Here is a 17,249-nt window from a genome sequence, read left to right as displayed (position 1 = left end):
AAAAGTATGTGGTTAAATAACTGGTTTCTGTATGGCACCTCTTAACTGAGGTGCAGGTAGCTTACACCCAGCACACCCCACTGTGCAGAAGATTGCTCATCTTACTGAAGAATGGTATGAGATTAGGTTGAAGGTAGACAACTTTGGGGAGTATATACAGACCTTCATGTTTTTCATTATCTTTTGACTTCATAAATGTTTCCAAATCGTAGTTCAATAATGAGGACAGACTAAAATGGCTACAAATGTTGAGACTGCTTGGTTTTCCCTCTTTATGATATATTTTTGGCTCACATATTGATGCTTTTCCTTTGATAGATGTTTTGCAGTGGAGACAGGCTGGTCATTCCCAGTTTCTGTGCAACAAAATCTTTTTCAGGTGGGATATGGGCACTTGCAGTTTTACATTCACATTCCCATTTAATTTCCTTTGCAGGGTCTAACTGGGTTTGTCCACATCCCTACACCTTCTTACCTGTACAAGTTAACTTTGCCAATCAGTTCTGTTTTCAGTAAGTCATTCAGTGCTTACTCCTGCTACCCTCTCTGAGGTGACAGGATAAGGCATCTTCCTTAAAAGCCTTTTCTCCTTGTTTGGGATTCTGGTTTTTAAATAGCATTTTTACGTTTATGGAGAGAAACGTCACACTTGCCCTGCACTCGAGTTCTTCTGCTCAGCTGATGTCATTAACCTGTTTCACTGGTTTCTTAAAGCTCGACATTAGAAATTGAAAATCTGACTCATATACTTACCTCAGTTGCTTTGTTTTCCCTTTTAATTTGGAATAAATCAAGTCATAAGGAAGTGGCATCAATGTCTTACCTAGATGGACATCAGCTAAGACAAGTTATCTCAATTCCACAGTGGTTTTTGGCATATGGAGCAGTACTCAGCCAGGCTCAGTATCAGGTGGGTTCAGAGATCCCCACCGTGGGCAGGGAAACCGCAGAGCAGAAGGAAAACATTAAGTGTTTTGAAACAGTTGTGAGAGGCTCTGCAGAATTTATGGCCTTCAGGGGCCCGTGAGAGGTTTACGAGGCCGGAAGGTTTCTGGGGAGCAGTTTTGTGTGGGCTTTTGCAGGTGGCTCCCCGAGATCATACGTCTCCATTTGCTGGAATCGCCTTGTTGCTGGAACTGGTGCTGCTTTGGCTTCCTGAACGGCTAGTCACGGCTTTCTGGGGAAATGGGCAGTTTTGCTGCAGAGCGGCAATCGCGTTCTTGGATCCTCTGCATCGCCAGGAGGACGGGCAGGCTCCTGGCATGTAGCATCAGTATCAGAAATCGATGAAGATCGATATGCCGTTTTGGAAAACAATTGTTTGTAAAATCTCTGCGCAAGGCCAGAAGGAAAAAAAAAGCCTTGTATTCAGGTCAGCCTTTACTGAAAAAATTTATTCCTCCAGGTGGTTTTATTTTTCAGTGTAACTTCTTGCAACAATATAGAAGATGGCAAGTGATGTGATGCAAAAATCTAGTTTTATGTATATTCTCTTTGACTTTTCAGCAGAAGCCTATTAGATGTTTTCTGATGATCAATTGTTATAATCCCTTTAAATAGCAACAACATAATTTTAAGTGGTTTATTTAGTGTAACGCACAAAGATTGTAATGAGCCAGAAACCTCTCCAGGAATGGTGGCCATGTCAGTGCCTCCTTTCCTGAGATTATCTTTCTAGTCATTAGGAGCCCACTAAAGCTATCGAGCACAGCTGGAAAGAGGTGTTCGTGCCAATATTTCATATGCTTTTCATCCATTGACCACAAAGGCTTCATTTGCTCATCCACCTCCACTCACTCTGTGACTCTGGTGGGAAGTGAGCACACGAGTGTGCAGCTCCGCGCTTGCTGTCCATGGGTGACTGCAGGGTTTCCTTCCATGGGTGAGCTGTGCGACGTGGGGAGAAATGCAGCCATGCAGGCACCTGGCTGGTGTGACAAATTCACGACAAATTAGTTTCTCTCACAGACTGCCGGATCTCCCCCTTTGCAGGCTTTGAGGCAACCCTTCCAGTGAGAGTGAAGTCTGTGGCTTCCCCACCCAGCCTGGCTCGGCAGCGGCAGGTCCCAGTGCTGTGTCCCAGCCCATGGTGGAGAAGTTGAGAAATTCCCACTCCAGTCCTGGAGGATGGGGGTTACTCCCATTTCCCCAGGCTTGCCTCAGTGGCCACCCCTGCCTCCCAGACACATTGGTGTTCTGCTGCCTTTCTTGTCCGTATTTAACATCTTTTGGCTTAAATCCCATTTCTTACGGCTTTGGCTGGAAAAGGAAAATGATGGAGAGGGAGGCCTCTGCCACGTGCTGATACGCTAGAGACCACGTGGGGGTTCCCCAATGCTTCCCAGGCCAGAGCATGTCCTATTGCATATCCCACCTGCAAGCTGCTTGCTGGTGAGGCAAGCTCAAGCATTTACTCAGCTTCCAAAAAAATCCCTGCTGGGGCTGAGAGTCATGAGTATCGATAGTATGTCACTGAAGCCTTTATTTACACAACTGGTGCAAGTGTCATGGGAAGATTATTGCAGAAGGGTGGATGAGGGTTGTTTAAAGTGGATTTCAGAAAGAATACAGGAATTGATAATTCAGTTTTATGAATCACAAAACCGGGCAGCTAAAACTTGCACGAGGAGCTATTTGGTAACTTGTAGCATAACCTGCCCACCATATAAAGGTATTATCCATCCTCGAAGAGGTTGCCCTAGCTGTGTTTTAAGGGATATACCTGAATGTAGTTATTTCTCCTGGGTTTTGCTCTCCTATAGGGCTCACAGCTGGAGAGCGTGCTTTCTGATCATATTTTGGTCTTATTTTTAATTTATTTCCCTCACCTTAAAGTATTCATCAGCTGCTGCAACCTGTTGTTTCAGACAGCTGCTAGATCCTAGCTGATGGATTTTATTGATTTCTGACTCTGATCTTGCAAATCTTATTTCAAATTCATCACCTGCCAGGGCTGTTCTGGGAGCCTGAGCTGAACTGCAGCGTATTACGGCTGAGAGAGCTCTCTCGTGGGCTCTCCAGTGCCACGAGCTGCAAAGTCCCTCTGCGTCCCCTGCTCTGGAGCAGCCCACCCTGATGCTCTGAGAGGTCTCAGAGCAAACCCTGACCTCTTCCCCTCCTGCAGCCCCATGCACGGCTGTGCCCGACACCTCGGCATGCCAGCGCCGGCCCGTGCCGCGTTGCACCGCGGAAGAGGGGAGGCGAGGAGCTGTCCCCGACAGACGTCGGGCAGTGGCTTGGTGGCCCCAGCTCGGCGGGTGGCAAGCTCCCCCATCCCATCCCACCTCCAGCCCCACTCTCCTCACACACGGATTATGGTCCCGTCCCCTCCACTGCTACGGAAAGCCTGAAAACCTGAACCAGATGCAAGGTTTCACCTGAGTTTACAGACAGCCTGGAAGCAATAACTCTGGGAGGTATAAACTTCTCCTTTCATCGTAATAAGATGTTAACGGGGGGAAAGCCCCACTGCTCCAGGCAGTCCTCTATTAACGCTGCCGCAGCAGCTGGGAAAGGAGAATCTGCTGGATGGGTTTCTGCAATGCCCACCCCCGTCATCCCCCCACGTCGGCAGCTCAGGGTCTCCAATTCGCACATCCCCCCCGTGACGTGGTCCCACTCCCGCAGGCAGAGGCTGCCTGGTTGCCCCCCCCCAGCTCAGGGTCCCCTGGGTCCCGAGGCCTTTGCTGAGGGCTGTGGGCAGTGGTGCACAGCATTCCTCAGAGGGCTGAACAAAACATCTGTTTGCCATCGCTTGGGGTTGTTTATAGCATTTTGATGCTCTCTTCTGCAACATTTTATTTTAAGGAGCCTGGTGATACTCCCATGCAGAGTGCAACAGAAGTGCAGCTTGCTCCTGGTTTATGTATTTCAGCTAGGGTTGCCTAAGAATTTACGAAGTTGACAGAGCACGCTCCCCTCTGATGCAAGGCCAGATACAAGAGCACTGTTCCCAGCTCTTGCATCGCTGGTCGCAAGCCGAGCCGCTCTGCTCTCCCCCTTGCTTTCTATCGGAAGGGATGTTTGGGCAAAACCAAACTGACCCTTCTTTGACTTGAAGTAAAAAATGACATTATAACTTTGGAAACCAGGCTGAAATTTCTCAACGTGCAGCATGGAATTAGAGGAGCAGAACCAGCCAGTGCCCTCCTCTGCAGGGCTCTGTACCTATTTGCTTTTCTGTCGTGGAAAGTCCATAGATGAGGTACGTGGGTCGGGCAGCGTTAAGGTTAAGGAGGAACGGAGAGGTAATGTGTTTTCTGCCGGGCAACCGTATCTGCTCCGATTGTGCTGGATTTTCAGCTAAGTGTGACTGTGAAGGATAATTACCATCATGTGTTACCTGAGATTACAGGGTTGCTTTCCAACTAATGACACTAGGAGAACCAAGCAGTTGTTAATATTTAATCAGACTCTTGGCTTAACAATTGGATAAATGAGGTGTGTAATTACACAATTATAGAAGACATTTCAGATAGGAACTGTGCTGTTATTAATAGTGAAGGTGAAAGCTAGTGAACATACACCGTTCAGTCCCATCAAGCACATCATTAAAAAAGATCTTCAGCACGAGAGTCTAACAACATGTCCTATGAGACGGTAAACAAAGGTTTCAGCTGCTTTTGAGATAAAAATTCCTGCTTGGCCAAGAGGTTTCAATATAAGAAAAATACCAGACCAGATGTTTTGTTGATGTGGCAAGCTGTAATCAGGCGTAACTAGGGAACATTTAAATATGTACACAGAATATACCACGCGTTTATGGCCTTGCTTTACGTATCATTTCCCAGCAGTCAGGCAATTTTTTTCCCTAGGTTATTCATTTTAAATTTTACAGGAAACAGAGAGGTACCTTTTAATTCAGTGTAGTACTTACCTGCCCAGTGGAACTTTTCTTTAAAATAAATGTCGTATAGCACATGCAAAGTGGTGTGTTTGCTGGCAAAGTACTGGTCAGAATGAAAATGGAGATGCTGTCTATAATAATTTCATTAGTCTGTTCTTTTAATCCTGTGCTTTATCTCAGCTCCTTAAAAACATTTCATTTTTTCAGGTGATCGTGATTTGATAAGATTGCAATTGTTGCAGTTCTTCAGGGCTCCACTGCAGTGAGCACTAACTGCAATTCTCTCTCGAGTCAATTAGTGGGATACTGGAAAGTTAACATCAAAATCAAAGAACTTATTGACCAGCATGATTGCAGGTTAGTGATATGAATCTGAATAATGCATGAAATTAAATCATAGAAATGCCTTGCACAATGCATTGAGGCAGCATTCAGGTGTTAATGTGGTTTCTCAAATGAGAGGATGTAAAAACAAGAAACACATTTGTTGGCAGATGCTATGGGCAACAGTGTTTTGATCCCTTCCTCTTCCCAACTAGCATTCCTGAAAAGTTTGCAGTGATCCAGACCTGGGTGTACAGACATTGTTGAATTTCTCGGTGTCTGGTTCTAACTGTGACTAGATAGCACCACCTCTGAAGCGTGCTTTGAGATTGGGGGAAGAAATGTCCTGTCGAATTCACATTAATGTTTTTCTTCTAGAGATATTTATATTAAGAAATCATGTAATCAGAGAAATGGCTTGCATGCTCACTGCTCAGCTGAGTGCTGGTTTTGTGCCAGCGGCTGAGCTGCACCCTGAGCTGTCAGGTCCCCCTGGCATGTGCTTGCACATCGGTTCCTCTTTAACAATTTGTACTTGGTGTTGAGCTCATGCTGTGAAAAGAGCAGAACCCTTCAATTATAGTGATGCAGAGCCAACAGAGATAATTAGGAAAATAAGATCTCAGCCCCAATGAGGTTAAAATTTATCTATATGACATGTTGGCATAGGATTGTAAAGGAGATACAAAGAAACGTACAACCAGAACAATTTCCTATGGCATGTTACCTTATGATCCAGTTTAGTGCAACCTTTTTCTTCATCCTCTTTCTTCTCTGCTTCACCTTGAGTCTGCCAGTCCTGTCTTACCCAAACTGGTCCCACTGAAATAATTTTCCTCTATTCTGACTTTGTCATGCACCTTCCTAAGTCTGCATCTCTGCGGCTCCCAGCCTCACTTTTGAGTTCTGTATAGCCATGGACTGCGCCTTCCAACCTCCTTGGCAGACCTCTCTTGCTTGTGTGTGATACCCACCTCCTTGTGCTCCCCATTCCTTCTAGTACTTTCATTACGTTACCAGCAAGAACAGCTTTGATAAATAGACTTGCAGCTCTCTTTCTTTTCAAGACACGATTCCTCTGTTTCGCTGTCCCCATGGGCTACCTCCAAATTCCTGGATGAAATATAGTTTAGAAACCCAGGAACCTTGGAGCTGTAATATTTGAACATTGCCCAAACAAGCTAAAATATATCGAACCTGTTTGGTTAAAACACATCTTTCTTTTTCTGCTGAGAACCCACCCTCACGGCAACTCCATCCTTGAATTGTCCAGGCTGCACGTTCCCCGAGGAAGGACCACCTACGGCACTTGGCTGTGAAACGCTTCATATCTTGATATCCCTGTGTAAATAGATTGGGAATAATGAAATAAGCAGCATGCAAGGCTTTCCACTCCTACCCTACAGACCCATGCTAGCCTGCTCTCTGAGGGGCGGGTGCCCCAGTGGTGAAATCTCCTTTGGCCCTTTCGGCACACAGTTTTTCAGCGAGCAGCAGGGAAACTGCTGTTGGCTGGTGGGTTTGTGAAGGGGTGAAGAGAGAGCTGCCTACAAGGTCCTGCCTGCTGGGAGCATGGGCACGGTGACGCATAATTTCCTGTACCGGACTCCAGCCTTCTCTCAATGCACTACTTTTAAGAGATGGTTTCATTATCTCTAAAGCTTTTTATTGCGTCACATCCCGTTAGTCAAGACGTGATCTGTGCCCAGTGCTACTCCAGCAGTTACGATAAAGGCCTTTGCTGTTGGCGTTTGGGGGAAAGTCCAAGACTGACAGAGGGACTTTTCTAGCTAAGGCAAGCAAGATTTATTGGTTAATTAACCTTTGTGGCACCTTGAAAACAGAAAATGCTGCGTATGTAATTATGTATTTTTCTAATGCCAAAGTGGCTTACATTTAAACCTTTTGAAGCCCTAATGACTTGGTCTGTGAATTCCTGATCCACTGTATCTATAAAATTAAAAATAAAACAGAAAGATATTGAGTCCTGGCATGTGAAGGAGGCTCCTCTTCTCTCATGTGTGGGGTATTCCCTTCTGTACCTCTTGGAGGTTTTAAGTCCAGAAGTCTGCAGAGTCAGTGACCATAAAGTACTTATGGCATGAATGCATAAAACATGTATTTAATTAAAATGTGTGAAATATGTAGAATGTTTCAAGGATGCTGCTTTGTAGATTTCTGCAGATTGGGTGCATCAGTAATTTATGCACTGCCTGGCTTTGCATGTTGTACTGGTCTATTTACTCTTGTCCTCAACTGGAGCATGGACCGTGGCAGCCTTTCCGCTCTGTGCACTACGCCAGTGAGACAGGACGCTTTGCAAAGGGAACACACAGTGACAAATGCCATCTCATGAACGTTTGAAGCAGTGCACACACAGGTACACATGGACAAGTAGTTCTCAAAGAAAAATGAGTTGCTGTTATCGTGGAACTTGGGAGTAAGTTTAGCTTTCTGCCAAACTGATACCTCCCTTTCTCTAGTTGTGATTTGCAAAGGCAGCTTTCATGGGTTTCATAAAATCAGTTTGTTTCTGTCTTTTCCTTTGAAGAAAGTCAGTGTCACCCAGACCTTACAGTGCTCTCAGCTAGATGCACATGTTGGCTGCCCTGTTTGATCCCCACTGAGCTAAATGTGTTTGTATGCATTTAACCTCCTTTGAAGGGAGAGAGAGTCCAGTAACGTATCATCTCTCTGTGCCAAGCCAGGGGGATCCTTCCACGGGTTTATCCCACAGCCCCCAGAGGTGGTATTCAGGGCACTTTATAATAACATAGAGACACCAGCTATTCCTCTATGTAATAACTCTGGAAAGAAAGAAAGAAAAAGAGGTTGCGCAAAGTGTGGATAAACGTCAGGGCGCATCTTACCTTTTAATGAAACTCTAAATATCAAAAGTAAATCTGCTAATGTGGGTGTCACTAGTCAATGGAGGGTAATCAAAAGGCTTACTCAACTCGCTTTGAAGTTTTGAATGAAGGGTTTCTTTCGGTGCTTCAGATTCTGGTCAATAGGCATGTTAAGTCAAGTGCAGTCAATGAAGTGCAGAGAAGCAGAATGGCTGGGGAAGCCCAGGGAGAGGGAAGATGAGCAATGAGCTTGTATTTTGGCAGGGAGGTGACTGCAAGCCTGCACTCACTTCAGCATAACGAGACAAGTGAAATAAGGCAGTACTGGGTTCTGTAGGACCCACTTATCTTTTATCTGTAGATTTTAATTTCTATTTGTAAAAGAATAGATGGATGTTATGCAACGTTTTTCTATACTCCAGCTGTGGAAAACAAACCACATCTGGCACATAAAATAACAATGAAATTATCTGAAAGCTGTACTGTTCTTAAAAGCAGCTACAAGTACGTGTTCAAATAACTTTCTGGAAGAGAATAGATCCAATTTGTCAGATGATAATACATAAGCTTAGAAGGAAGGAAAAATTAAGCCAAGAGAAATATTGCACTTCAGAGAGTTCAAATAAAGAGGTTCCTTTCCACCAAACTTCTGTGGGCTTGCAAGGCATAAATTACACAAACAGCATTTAAAAACAAGAATGCAAAAATCAAAGAGCAAAATTAAAGCTCTGTTCATGTTCCAGCCGTGCAACAAGTGTGTAGCAGATGTTGGAGGCCTATGGTTAAGCAATCCCCTGGTCTGGATGCACAATTTCAAGCGTGTCCTGCTGGCACACATCTGAAGGTAGGTTGTAACAAACATACTGTCAGCTACGTAAAATACATGGTCTGTGAGAAGAGGAAACACTGCAAATCTGGCAATGACGCTTTCCCTTGTGTTTCTCTAACGAAGCTGCTATTTCATAGTGTTTCTGAACTAGGAGCCACCAGTGGCCCAAGAGCTGTCACGCTCCATCTCGGTGAAGACCCACCTCCTTTCGTGGTTCCTCTCTCGCACTGGTGCTGAGGTTTCCAGTGAAGCACAAGGTAACTCGCTGCATCTTAAAGTGAAGTGGAGCAGTTCTCCTTAACTGCAGCTGACGTTTGGGTTCAGAGGACGTATCCCACTTTCACGGTCCGTTATACCCTATTTGGGTGAAAAGACCTGTGCTGCCAAAGGCAGAAAGGAGTAATAGAAGTAAAAATAGCATATTGAAACAGTTTAGCTGAGGGAAATTCTCAAAAGACTATTGATTTTTTTCTTTGTTTCTATGTTTAAAGTGATTTCTAAAGCTACATTTTGATAATGTTCTTAAAATATGTCAGACTTTACACATTAAGTGGTAGAAAAATACCATGCCTCCTACACTCACAGCAGTGGGAGAAGCATGTTGTGATGACTATACAAAGCCCTTCCTGCAACTGAGTTCTTAATTTAAATATTTTTATCTACCAAACAATAATAAAACATCAGTCAATACCACACACAGATCCCAGATGAATGCAGGACAGAATGCAAATTAAAGGCTTTGCTGACAGCCTAAACAAGAGGGGTTTTCATGCAGGTCTGCAGGCTTAACAGTAAAGATCGGGTTCTTGTTTAAACAGCTCCCCTTTACATCACCTCTGCAGCTGCAATGGACCTTACTGTGGGAGTAAATTACACGCCCGCTTAATCTGAGAGGGTTTAGATTAAATGCGAAGTGTCATCCTGGGGGTGGAGGGGATGGGCTGGCTGGGGATAGGGAGGTGACGGGGGGAGATGCTGTGTACAATCCTGACGTGAAATCAAATTAACTAATTCTGCTCTGCGTACATTTTATTCCTCAGAATAGCTGTGAGTCTGAGCTGAATCCTGCGATGGGAAATGCTGATTGTCTGCACTTTCTTCCTCCTATTACTGAAAAGATTATGAAAAAGTATGTTTGCATCCACGTTTCCAATATATTTATTAATATGAAAAGTTTTTGGAGTCCAACACTGCAAAAGCAAAGCATGGGAAGGCAGGCGTAAAATGTACTGGTTCATGTCGGTGGCAGCTGCAGTTTCATTTCTGTGGCAGAGTGATAAATGACAGGAATTCACAATTTTCTCCCAACTCCCTTGGAAGATGTATTCTATAGAATGAAAATAGAAGCACTGAATTATTAAGAATCATCCCCTTTACATATGAAAATGGTATGGTGTCATGTTAAATACACCATATTAAGAGGTCAATTAGAGACCTATTTTGAGTTAATGGAATTAGTTCTTTTTTTATTTTACATTTTAAATGCAATCTTTCAAAGTGTACTGGAGATCGAAGGAATAGAAAATAGAGTAATCCAGTTAAAGGCAGTTAATGCTTGCAGAATGCCTGAGAGCAATGCTGATGGGTGAGAGGGTGTGATGGGGCAAGGGCTGAGCAGACAGCACCCTTTTCTTCCCATCTGCATTGACTTCCCTGTGTGTAACTGAGAAAAGCTACTTTTTTTAGTACATTCCCTATATCTGAATAGACCATAAAACAAGGGAAAATATGCTTGGGCCCTGGCTCCCAACCACAGCCCTCATTTCACTAAATTTTACAGTACTTTCCTTAAATCCTATTTGATTCAGTGGAAACTGAGTATATGCAAAAGTCCTGAGTGCAATATTGCAACTGGTCAAGGTACAATTGTTGCATTAGTCACTGGACAGTTGTTCAGCCACAGATTTACGTTGGAATCAGCTCCAAAGGGAAATAGCTAGAGAGAGCTTCTCTACTCTTCAAAGGATTTGCTGCTCCCATGCTGCCTCTGGAATATTAATGCACATGGAAATTGTCCCGTCCCCGCCATGTTACAAGAGAGGAGATGATGGCTGCAAAAGGGGAAGCCTCTGGACCAAAGGACAAGTCAATAAAGGCGACACTAGGAGTATTTTGGCATCCAAGGACAGTCCTGCCCACACATCCCCCAGGACCCCTGCTAGTCTTCTCCCTCCACCCTGCCCAAGCACACATCCATTTTGGCATTTGCACTAGGGACCTGGATTCAGCTGGAAAGTCAACCCGAGAAAAAAACCCAATAGGCTGGTTTTCTTCCAGCTGACTTATTCTTGCCCATGTGGCATAAATCGCTACCAAAATAGATATATATCTATAGTCTCCTTTTGCCTGGTCTCTAGATAAGCTGCACACAGCACTTCTGTATTAGGAACACTGTTTACAGTATAGACCTGCGGGATGGCAACTTTTGTCGCCAGAGTTACTGCTTAGCTAAAGAGATGATACGTACAGTGCATGAAAGGGGACACATTTATGCTGTACAGAAGAGCCTGGCAATAGTTTAGCTCACACACGCACACTGCCGCTGCAGCATCGGCACTGAAGAGACTAGACCCTTCTCCAAACAGTACCACTGTACCAGTGCAGTCCCCGTGGCTCCATTTCTGTAGCAGAGCAGGCATGAATTCCTCTTGATTCATCTTGTCTGGTCATAGTTCAGGGTTCCAAAATGTTTGGGCCAAGGGTTTCTTTTATTTTGGTGATATGCTCCCTGCAGAGCCAATTATTGGTACCTAACAAAGAAAACCACCAGATCCTAAGCAACCCCAATGCTTGTATAACGGTAATTTGAAAACTGTATGGGGCATAAGATTAAGAATGTTGCATTTCCAGTTGGTTGAACCGTGTAACTGGGTAGAGCTCTTCTCTCTGTAGCTGCTGGGACTAAAGGGTTGATGTCAATGTTAACATTAGGAGGAGACTTGTCATCCAGGACTTTGCCACAGAGCCCCCATCGCTACCTCTTGCTACTGTGGAGGCCTGATCCTGCACTGGAGAGATGCCGGCAACCAACCCAGCCCTCCCGGCTTGGGAATTCGAGCCACTCACTTTCCTGTAAGCTGGGCCACAAGACCGCTCATTTCCTGGCACTTTCTGACTCTTGATCTTATTCCACTGATTTTTCCTTTACAAACAACAGGGGGAAATCTGGGAAAGCTGTGGAAAACAGAAAGGAGAAATAGGTCACGCTAGAAATTCTGAAACCTCAGCAAAGCTCTTGTTTAAAGTGATTAATTCAGTGACCTCTGACCACAAGGCAGACCTTCAATTTGCCAGGAGAGGATAAAAGAGTCAAGATCTGAATGAATAAAGAAGGGATGAAGGGTGAGTTAATCCAGTAACTGTGAAGGAGCATTGGAAATAAAAATACTCAGCATATATTCTTCTTCTCTTTAGTCCTTCTATTGCATGCACTTTATTTCTGGATATGGTGGAATATCAGGTACATTTATATTCTTTTTGATCTCCACTGTTTGATCCAGATCCAGCCAGCAAAGCAGACTGATGCTCTTAATGCTATTAAGTAGCACAGTCTGCATTTATTTATTTTTTTAGAAAAGAAACTAAAAAAGTACTTGCAAAACGGTACTGGGTTAAAAGAAAATTAGGTATTCCAGCAGCTTGTAACATTTCCATCTTTATTTGCTGAGGTTTCTCATCCTAAAATACACATTTTTTGCGAGGGAAAGTGACAAACTGGTTAGTAACACTGAACACTTTTGCCTGAGTCGCCTGCAAAACTCCCATGCAGAGTATAATCTTTCATCTATAGTTATAAGCCTGTAAGCTGCTTATACTATTTTTACTCTAAATTCACCTTTCATTTGGTTAGTCTCCAGCAATTCAGATCAAATTTACACTTGGAAGTTCTCTAGTAATTTCCAGTTAACACCCTTAAAAAATGAGAAAGGAGTCTTGAAATAAATTGTCTTAGTAATGCACATATTTTTGCTGCTGGACATTAAGCAGATACCTCCTTTGTAGTATCTGATATCCTTTGATATCAGATACGATAGCTTCGAACATACCATTTTCTCCCAAGTAGAAAAGAAGACTTGTGGGAAACTCATTTTGAAAATGCTACTGTCCAGCAATGCTAATGGTGTGAAGACTTCTCCATACTTGTTTATGCCAGTAGCACTTTAAAATGAGAGAAAGAGACCTTGGAGTAACATAAAACACCTGATTGGTACCTCCTATAGTCCATTACTTAGTTAAGGTTCAATCAGTAAAGGTTCACATGCTACTTGAACAATTTTCCACTTTCATGTGTGGTTTAGGTTCCATTTTACAGCAGCAAAATATCAGGCTATTACTGATTATTTGATTTTACTGTAAGGAATAAATGAAGAAGTGAAGATAAAAGGTATAATAAAAACCTTGTCTTCACAAGATCATAAATGTTTTAAGATTCAACCAATAACGTATTAGACTTCAATCCTTTCCTCAAATAGAAAAACACTTCTTAAAAGTGTGTATTAACTCTTATTTCTTAAGTGCGGGGGTTTTTTTATGGTTCTCAAAAAGGAATCCTGAGAGAACCAATAACTCTGTTTATGTCTGCACAGCAAAACTGCCGTTTGAGTTGTCTTTGATTAAATCATTATCTTCTGCTTTATTCCCTCCGGAGACATAAGAAGACATTAGTAGCAGAGATAAAGCTGTTGAGAGTCCAAGAAACAAAAATGGGAGATTATTTATATTCAGCTGTCCGGTAAAAGATTAGAAAACTGAGTAATTATTTTATAATATTATACTAAAGGATGAGGCAAAGTTTTGGCTTTTGACAAGTATGGTGTGATAAAACCAGAACTGCCTATAATTAATATTTATTGTTATTATTTACTAAGCATGCTAAAGTGCATACTGATTTACAGGGAAATATAGAGATAAAATCCCCCAGACAGGAACTTTATGTGACAAAATAAATCGTAACAAAACTGATGATGACAAGGAGGGTCCGTATGCCTCCCTCCCTTCCTAAGCAAGAGCTATACAGCTCCTTGGAGGGCAAAAGTTTCTCACCTTGTGCTAATTAAACCCATTGCTGATTTAGTGTTTGTTCTGCTAGGTATGGATCACTACCTAAATTTTAATGCTACTGTATTACAGTTGCAAGGAATATTCTGCTTATATCCAGAAAAAAATATGCCAATATTTAGTGTAATATACAACATCCTCCAAACACAGTAGCAGGGATTACACTGACGATAGCTGCAAGTGCGAGTAACAGAAAAACATTGACACTATCAATCACAACAGAGCTTCAGCAGCAGTTAAGATTTATGATGTCAACCCTATAATATAGAGCTGTTAATGAAAATAGAAGATTGAAACAATACTGATTTATTTTATATCAGGCACATGAAGGCTTTAATGAGAGCATCTTCCCATTGAATGGCTACTTGGGGCTGTCCCAGTATTGCAGGACCCTCAGTAGTTACAGTCCTTACACATTGCCACTGCTAGAATTTTAAATGGAATTTTGAAAAGTTTAGGTTTTCCTCCAAAAAGGGCTGTGGATATGAGGCTGCTGATCTTCAAAAATTAGCTTTGTGGGCTTAAAATTAATAGTAAAAATTACAGATAGGAGGCAAAAAAGGTCCATTAATGCCTAAAATGTGTGACGTTCAGGACCAAATTTAGCATAGAAAAAGATGGGGGAAAAAATCATCTAACTATGCAGAAGCCTGGCAGGTTGTAGGGGCTTATATTTTCAGAAGTAATGATACTCAGGCCTCTGAAGTCCCCTATTGCACAGCCAGAGACCTATCCCATCTCAGCCAAGCCTAATTCAGGAAAGGTTTGATTTGATATTCAGATCTCATTTTCACTCACTGCCAACATTAAATCCAGTAGAGCAGTAATGGTCCCTGCCTTAAAAAATGCCAAAAACTAGAAAAATCTCCAACAGAGGCAGATGCCTCTTCCCTGCTGCCCTCGTGGCTTGCATGCCTTCACTGGAAGGCCAAGGCAGAGCAAGTGGCTGTGATTGCTTTCAAATGAATAACTTTTTGAAAAAAAAAAAACCCTCAAAATTCCTGAACAAATTTCTCAGCATAACCTGATACTCTGAATAGCTGTTTTTTTATTTGAAATACCATATTCCTAGTGTCAAAGTCTGGTAAATAAGGAAGCCACATCCTGGTTTTGAGTGTCTAATCATAAGTAGTGATAAATAAATACACCTGTCTACCTATTCCTCCAGAATTCATTACATATATTAAGCAGAGTATGTGTCCACACGTGCAAACAGTTTCTCAAAATAAGACTTTTAATAATCTATGTCTACCTAATTGTGCATTCCCTCCAAGATCATGTAGACATATAATGGATATACCTCTAGAGCTAAGCATACATGTACGTGCCTATGAATGGAGACATCAGAAGTGGAGCTCACACTTAAGACATAAAAACTAGTAAAAAGTGAGTGCTGTGATCCAGCTCAGTAAAATGTCATTAGCAGCATTAAGGTGAAACATTTCCGAAGACTTAAAGTATTGCAAAAAGAGCTGGACATCCTCCATTAGTTTTGGATTACTCCAGCTTGTGAAAGACGCACTTTTCTGTTTATTCAGGGTAAGAAGGATTGTTATCCTTGGTGGTTCTTGCTCCCATCAGGTAGCTGCGTTAGCCTTCATGCCCCTGCATCTGAAAATAGCCCACAGCAGCTCGAGTGGTGCCCACTAGCCAGAGCTCTTCTTCTGCTTTCATGGGGGTAAATGTGCTGGGCTCAGGTTTATGCAGCTTAGCAGGGGTCAGTGCTTGGTGATCATGGGGACTGGTGTGCTTGTCAGCAGCATCTCCATTTCGCTGGATTTCCCCCCAGCTGGGCAGGGCAGTCCTGGTTCTGCTCCCGCTGCCGGCCAAGGGGCTGGAAAGCAGCTGGGCTTTCCTCAAGCTGAGGTGACCTCATGCCTTCCTGCATGCAACAGTTTCACCAAGTTTTGCCTCTGCTGTTGGCTCGGGGAAGGTTTCGTCCTGTCCCTGTCACCCAAACCCACCACCAGAAGGACAAAGGCTCACCGTCAGCAGCTCACCAGTAACCAGCTTACCTGCACCCTACCAGGGAGAGCGCTCCCCGTGCCCCAGAGCCCACGGCTCACCAGGCACATGTTGACCAGGCAAGAGCTGCTCTCAAACATCAGGTTTCCCTGTCCCTTTGGCTTCATGCCGAGCAGCACACAGCTTTGGGCTCCCCGCACAGCCTTGCTGCTCCCCACTGTGCCATGGCTTACGCTCACGTGGAGGAGTGTTGCTCCAGGGAGCTGAGGTGCCTGGAGAAAGGTTTTAGTGCTAATATGTAATGATTTTCAAGGATAAGGTATACAGCCCATGCCAACAGGATTAAACTATGACTTAAAGCAGGAGGAACTGTGCTTGCCCTCCTCTTGCAGATCAGCATGATGAGGAGATGTCTCAGGCCATGGGCCCAGTGTCCAGAGGAGAAGAAGAGGAAAGCGGGGCCACTGCAGGAGCAGACCCTTTCCCCTCTGCTCCACTATCAGCAGTTTATCACTTGTCCTTGCCTGCGATAATGTCACTAATGTCTGTCATTGCGTGGGTGCCCCATCCCCTTCCTTAGACTTAATGAACAGAAGTCACTGGAGGCCATAGTACCCAAAAGTCCATCGTCTTCCTTAAAATCTGTCCGTGCTCTGACACCTCCAGGAAGCTCGAGAGCTGTGAAGACCACTGCCTGTCATGGAGATCACTGCTCCCTGGCCGTTCCCCAGACTGGCTATTCATGTCCATGGGTTCCTCCTGGCCAGCACACACCTTGGTGCCCCACGTACCCCTTGGCCACCACCAAGGAGCGAGGAACCGCCTGCTGGAAGGGCTGGCGGCAGTGGGAGGGTATAGCACACCCCCAAGCCTCGTGCTTGAAGGATCGTTTTTAAAGGAAACCCTTTGTGGATCAAGGCGAGGACTGAAATCTGTCCTAATTCCTCTGTGTCCTTATGGGCACAGCAATCGCATGCAGTGGACTGGGCCCCATTATGCTTGGCACCCTGCACATAAAAAGAGAGATGTTCCTCTTGCCCCCCCACTCCCTGGTCCCCATCTCAGATTTGACATATTTCTTCATGACTGCTTTCCTACCTTGAGAAGAGTTGTGGTTAATGCCATAGCATTTTTGGGGTGTTGGCTGTAACTGTATTTGAAATATGATGCTAACATTCTAAGTAGGTGCAACACAGTTAATGACTCCTCACAAAACTGGTGTGACATACAAGCATCAGTGCTACTATCTGCATTTAACAGCTACAAAGCTCAAAGCTACAAGGGAAGCTGCAAAGACCTGTGTAAAGGACACAGAAAAACATGTAGCTGGGATTAGACGTCAGGAATTCCTTCTTTACCAGCCTTATTAAATGTTGGA

The 17,249-nt window shown here is 43.8% G+C and overlaps 1 long non-coding RNA gene across 1 annotated transcript; it reads left to right on the top strand.

Moving 5' to 3' along the window:
- The first annotated feature begins 5,057 nt into the window (after positions 1-5,057).
- Positions 5,058-12,246, top strand: LOC115339308. Its single transcript, XR_005932054.1, has 4 exons — positions 5,058-5,203; positions 8,763-8,863; positions 8,972-9,105; positions 9,889-12,246. It is a non-coding gene; the product is annotated as an uncharacterized LOC115339308 (long non-coding RNA).
- The last annotated feature ends 5,003 nt before the right edge of the window (positions 12,247-17,249 follow it).

This window comes from Aquila chrysaetos, chromosome 3 (genome assembly GCF_900496995.4).
Source record: "Aquila chrysaetos chrysaetos chromosome 3, bAquChr1.4, whole genome shotgun sequence".
Classification (NCBI taxonomy): domain Eukaryota; kingdom Metazoa; phylum Chordata; class Aves; order Accipitriformes; family Accipitridae; genus Aquila; species Aquila chrysaetos.
Note: the sequence above shows the minus strand (reverse complement) of the source record. Positions and strands in the feature narration are given on the sequence as shown.